This window comes from Phyllostomus discolor, chromosome 2 (genome assembly GCF_004126475.2).
Source record: "Phyllostomus discolor isolate MPI-MPIP mPhyDis1 chromosome 2, mPhyDis1.pri.v3, whole genome shotgun sequence".
NCBI classification, from domain to species: Eukaryota; Metazoa; Chordata; class Mammalia; order Chiroptera; family Phyllostomidae; genus Phyllostomus; species Phyllostomus discolor.
The window spans coordinates 167,414,636-167,421,270 of record NC_040904.2 but is presented as its reverse complement, the minus strand read 5'-3'; positions in this window follow the sequence as shown (position 1 = coordinate 167,421,270).

The window sequence follows — 6,635 nt, the reverse complement described above, 5'->3', positions numbered from 1 at the left end:
CTCCCCCGGCACCTTTTAAGCAAAGGGTAGTGCTTCCCTGCGGAGGGTGGGGGTAAAGGTGGGGGTAAAGGGGGATGCAATGCTGGCGCACGAACTGAGAGTTGTTTGATATCCCACGTTTCCGAGCACGGAGGGGCAATCCAAGCTACCTGGGTGACGGGACAATCTCTTGGAAGCTGCTTTAACCCTCTGAGGGTTACACCAGAAAGAGGAAGAGGGCTAATTCCCAGGAAGTAGGTGAGTCGGACTCGTCGGAGGGGGTGCCCTGTCTCCAGAGCTGGGAAGCCGGCAGCCTGCCCGGCACCCCTTGAGGACCACCCCTGTCCTCTCAGCCAGGCCCGCACCTCCTCCCCCACCCCCCCCACCCCCCACCCCCCCCCCACCCCCGGCAGCCCCTTCCCTACCTAAGCTCTTGCAAGGTACTCATCTCAAGCTGCTCCCCCCTCAGACACCGCCTGCATTCTTGTCCTTCAAGGCCCAACTCTTGCTCATGCCCCATCCCCACTGGGATTCCTAAGCCCCAGGACAGAGCTTGAGGCAAGGAACAGAGGGAAAGAATTGGGAAAATGAATTTCCATGATTTATCAGGCATATACAATTGCCTGATATATACCTTGGGTAAAACCATCACTCTCTTGGAGACTCATCTATAAAATGGGGGTGAAACTATCTGCCTTGGCTTTCTTACAGGATTTTGACGATCAACTGGAAAAGTGTTGGTTAAAATGTTAAAAAATGAGATAGGGATAGTTTATCTTACCATGTATGATATGCAGGGCTGGCTTGTAATTTAACCTTTGGGGTGTTTTGGCCTGACTTTGTCCTTGGAGTAGCCAGGGCTCTCATCGCTATTAAAATTTCCTCTCCACCCTGAATCCAGTATCAGCCAGTTACCTCTCAGAATAATATGCTTACAGGGTAAGTGGGGGAAATGCAAAAGACAGTTCGGAAAAACAAAGGTGAGCATTGTGAAGTTTTATATTTTGGGATGGAAGGCTTTGTCCTTTATTGTATTTCAGAATGAAAAACAAGCTTGGACACCAACCAGGTAAGCTGAAGAAATATGTTGGGGGCCCACCTCTGGGCTTCAAGTTACACTGGTGTGTGAGTCCTGCCTCCCTCCTGAAGGCCATTTCCGGCTACGGGAGGGCACGGCCACCTTCTGCACCTTGCACAGAAGATCTGTTTCTGCCACCACAGACTGTGCAGGCCTTAGAAATTACTCTAGTCTCGTACGTCGTAGATAGTGCTGGGCACACTGGACATACTCAATCACTGAATCTTTAAATGTATAGGGCAGAAGGGATCATAAAAATGATCTAATTTAGCTGCTATACTTTTAATCATTATAACAGGAAGCACTTATATAGCATATCGAGTGCACCGGCTACTCTTCTAAGCCCTTCTAATTCTCATAACAACTTCACGATACGATTATCATCATCCTCACCTTAGAGACAGGAAAAGTGAGGCACAGAGAGGTTCAATAGCTTCTCCTAGGTCAGAGAGGAAGTGGTAGGTCCAGATTTTGAACACCTGCAGTCTCGCTTCAGAGTCTGTGTTCGTAACCACGATGATGCACCGAGTACAGAAAACCGAGCCCCTGCGATGGGAAGTGACGTGCCCGGGCCACACAGCTGGCTGGTAATAATAGAAGTAGGAGCAAGATTCACAGCCACTGACCCCGACTCATTGTTCTTTCCACTCTGCCTCACTGACACGTCTGTGCGTATCACAAACACGGAGAGTGCCCGGCCTTCCCTGTGACTGCTCCCGGAGCACAGACGTTCTTCTGCTGGTGGGTGGGCTTTCTCCACATTCCACTGTGGGCAGTGTGTGCTTTGGAGGGTGGGGGCCATGGGCCCCGGATCTTTAGCTTCATGACCCAAAAAGTGTGAGAACTACTGCTACAGACCAACTGCCAAGGGCCAGCCAGCCCCCATCAGACCAGCAGGTGAGAGTCTGGGCCTTCCACCAACCCCTCCATAACAGAGGGTTGGGTGTGCGGGACATGCTTCAGCTGGGTCACCTACCTCTGAAACGCACCAAGGCCGCTTTACAAGCTTGCAGGGGAATAGTTTCAAGGGAAACATGGAGTCTCTCACACAGGGGTTCTTAGACCTCCTCTGTGCCCCTGAAAGGAGTGCAACACTCGGCAGAACATGATGACACATGAACACTTTAAAACAACTGCACAACGCAGTGCTGTGCCAGATCCAGCACAGTCCAGAATCGCAGGCACCGAAGACTTAGGGGAAAAATAGTGTAAAGCCTCACAATTGGGAAATTTCTGTCTATCACTTTTTTCTTTGAATTAGGACATGGTGGCCATCACTCAGTTTCCATGGCAGAGTGCCTTGGTCCAGCCAGTGTACCACCAGCCCTGCAAAGCCAAGTTTGAGAACCACTAGAATAAGTAAAATGTTCAGAAAGAACCTCCTTATCCCAGGATGGAAAATAAATAGCAAGGCAGGGATCAATGGGAAGGTTTTCAGTCTGACCAAAAAGAAGAAAAGAAGAGAGGGAGAGGCAGCTGGCATGAGCTGTTTCTATTTCTCCAAGTCTGACTTGGTCTCAAATGACCAGGTTATTTTTCTAATACAGAGCACAGTCACAGAGTGGCACACTCTCAACCTCTCATTTTCCGGAAGAGGAAATTCCTACAAGGACAGTATTATATGTAAATGCAAGTTCCATATAGCCGTAAGTGTATCTGGATCACACTCTGTGAATATCTAGTGTTGGAAACAGCTTGTAATGTAGCAAATGGCCGGGCTTGCGTCTCCTGAGCCTTCTCTGGGTTGTTTGGGAAACAGCTAAGCAAGCCTCTGCCAACTCCCTTTTACAAAGCAAGGATTCCTTTCACAGTGCACATAACCATTCCCTAACTTTTCTTTCTTAAAGATCAGATTTCTGCCGATTACATTTTCTGAAAGTAAGAACGATGTGTAAAGACAGCCCACATTTATTCAAATACACCCAGCAAATACACCCTGCCCACTTCACCATCCCTAACGTGACCACTGCTCCGGCCGCCGCCCAGAGGCTCTTGGCTTCCCCTGGGCCCCAGGGGTGGAGGAAGCCTTGGCCACCACCAGCCTCACAGCCACCAACACCCACAGCAATGGAACCATTGACTGTGAACTCCAGAGGGATACAAACGTCCCTCCTCGTCCTTTGGTTCCACATCCATTCTTTCCACAAATACTCATAAATAGTTGAATATTTATGAATGTTCCTACTACATTCCAGGTACTGTTCTATTAATAGGTGCTTGGGATGCAGAAATTGAACGCAGAAGACTGGCTCCCTAGTCTGGTGGGGTGCTAGTTGATGGCGACGAGTGCAATGATGACAATAAGAAATGAGGATGGATAGAAAGTGACTGGGAGAGAAACCCAGGCTGGCTTGTCCAAAGGCCTCTCTGAGGAAGTGACATTTACATAGAGACCTAAATGAAAAGGGATCAGTCATGCAAAGAATCTGAGTAAAGAGCATCCCAGGCAGCGAGGACAGCTCATGCAAAAGCCCTAAAGCAACAGCAAGCTCACTGTGTTCCAAGAAAGAGAGAGGTTGAAACCGGCTACTGCAGGAAGAAAGTACAAGGTGAGGTCAGACAGGAAGGCATGCCCTCGCTAGAGCACCACTCACAGGCCAGGGTAAGGGGTTTGGATTTCATTCAAAGTGTAATAACAAGGCTTCGGAGGACATTAAGCTTGGAAGTCACATGATCTGATGTGTGGTTTTAAAAGATCACGTTGTCTACTAGGTGGAGAATAGATCTAGGGATCAAGAGATGCAAGGGAAACCACATAGGAAGCTGCTATAATGGTGCAGGTGGAGAGAGGTTTGACGAGGATGGTAATAGCGAACTGAGAAGTGGAAGGACTTGGGAAATATTTTGGAGTTGGAGTAGCCTAATGACTGGCCTTTGTTCACTCTGCATGGTTTATCTGTATCAAATAATCATCAAAAACTAGTATTTATCGAGCACCTACTATATGCCAGGCACTGTGCAAGGCACTGGAAGTTAGGGTCCAGAGAAGACAAACCCCACCTCCTCCCGCTCTACTACCATAGGAAGCTCTAAGTTGGGGGAGCTCCTGCCCACCCCATCCCACCCCATTTTCAGGGCTAGAGGCACACCCTTCACCCCACCCCTGCACTCTACTCCAATGCTGAGCTGGGGTTGACCGGTGTCTGAGGAGTGTTTATAGCTGGAGAATTGATGCCATAAAAATAAGAGTCCAAAGTTCTCCCAAGATCTCAGAGCAAAAACCAGGGGAGCCCAAGGGCTCCTATGCTGGGGAGAGCCAGGGCCACAAGGACAAGAGAAACCTGTTGACGGCCACACTACTTACTGCTCATCCTTCTCTGGGTCCCCAGAGCTCCGCCTGACAGAGAGCTGGTCAAGGCAGACTTTCTCCACTTTCTCTACTATTCCCTAACCCCTTCGATTACCCGCATGCTCCCTTAGTAGATTTCTGAGTCTCGTGTGCTCTCTGGTGGCACCTTTGTGACACTGCAGCCCATAGTTAATCTTAGCTTTTCACTACTCAATCTACAAACTTCTCTGGCTACCTGCTCCAGGGAGCCACATGGGAAATTCTAGAAATACCCAGAAGGGTTGAGAATGCTATTGTATTAAGGCAAAGGTTCACACCAGTTTCTGAGCTTTAGAAGCACGAGCCAGCCCTCCATCTATTGCCAGGCTCACCTGTTGTTTACTGGTTAAACAAACCACTGTATCTTGCCATGTATAATGCCCACCCATGTTTTCGGCCCAAACTTTCAGAAACAAAATCTTTCATTTTAATTTTTAATTCAATTTTGTATTCATTTATATTTAGATACTTGTGTTTTTTTGTAATATAAAGGAATTTTAGCATTTATTTGTGAACATATTATGGTAAAAGAAACTTTATGTAACAAATAATTACAAAACACAAGAACAGATACAAGGTATTTCAGGTAGTACCCATGTATAATGCACATCCTCATTTTTCCCCCTCAAAATTCTGGGCAAAAAAACTGCACGTTATACGCACAAAATACGGTATCCAAGCGCCTCCTGTGAGCTGACCCCAGGCACCATGTGCAAAGCCGACTCCAGGTCAGATGACCAGACATTCCCACCAGGGCTTTGAGTCTGGAGCTGGTCATGTAAGGAAGCTAGAGTGGTTTTGAACCCATCCTGCGGTCAGGGACATTGCATCCAGTGATCATGGCCCCAAGTCAGACTTTGCCACGGCTCCTGCTGCCTAATTTCCTTTTGTCCCTGCCCCTTCGTTTAAGCCTAGTAGTCTGTCCTTCCCATCAATTCTGTGAGCAAGTTACTCACTATCCTTCCAATAAATGTCTTTCCTGCTCACAGTTGGAGTCTGTTTTTGTTTTTGTGAACAAGATAATGACTTGTATATCATACAGTTAGTCAAGCTTCTCTGAACCTTAGTTTCCCGCTCGCTAAAAAGGGATGATAACAGTGACTTCCACGTGCGAGGCTGTTTGATTAGAAGAGTGTATTCATCATCTATTGCTGCATAGCAAGTTACCAGCTTAAAGCAGCACACATTTACCATCTCCAGTTTCTGTGGGTTAGGAGTCTGGGCCTGGCTTGGCTGGGTGCTCTGCTTCAGGATCTTACAAAGCTGCCATCAAGGTGTTGGCACAGGACGAAGTCTCATCTGAGGCTCACGTGAGGAAGAGTCATTCCCAGGTGGTTGTTGACAGGACTCAGTTCCTGCAGCTCATTGGACTGAGGATCTCTGCTCCCTCCCACCTGGGTCTCTCCAACACAGCTGTTTGCTTCATCAAAGCCAGCAAGGGAGAGTCGGCTAGCAAGATGAAAGTCACAGTCTCTGGTAGTCTAATCACAGAAGTGTCATCCCGTCACTTAATGCTGTGTTCTATAAACTAAAAGCAAGTCACAAGGCCAGCAATTAAGTGAGAGGAGGGGATCACCCAAGGCCACGAATACCTAGAGATAGGGATCCTCTGGGGCTGTCTGGGAGTCAGCCTGCCACGTGATATAGCTGTTAATGATCATTCAAGTCCTCGCTCAAAATCCCACTTCCTTCTCGAGGGCTTTTCAAGTCCCTCTTCAACCCAAACCTATCAAAATTAACACCTCTTACAAAAGGGGAAATTTGAAGATATACTAGTTATTAGATGGGATTGTTTTTGTGTTGGGAGGAATGATGTTATTTTGGCACTATAAGATGTTCTTTGCAAGAAATACTGGTGGTAGAATATCATGATGCTCACGCTTGTCTTTAAAATATCTTAGAGTGTTCTGGCTGGTGTGACTCTGTGCACTGAGTGCTGGCCGACAGACCAAAAGATCGCCAGTTCGATTCCCAGTCAGGACACATGCCTGGGTTGTGGGCTGGGTCCTTGGTTGGGGGTGTGCAAAAGGCAACTAATCAATATATCTCTAGTGCATTGATGTTTCTATTCCTCTCTTTCTCTCTCCCTTTCCCTTTCTCTAAAAATAAAATTGATAAAATCTTTATTAAAAAAAGAAAATTGTCATGAATGCCACCTTAATCAAATTATCAAATTTAACCACACTAAAAATGGGACAAATTGACAATCATATACCCCCACTCACATGTGCTGGGAAGGACTGTACTAAT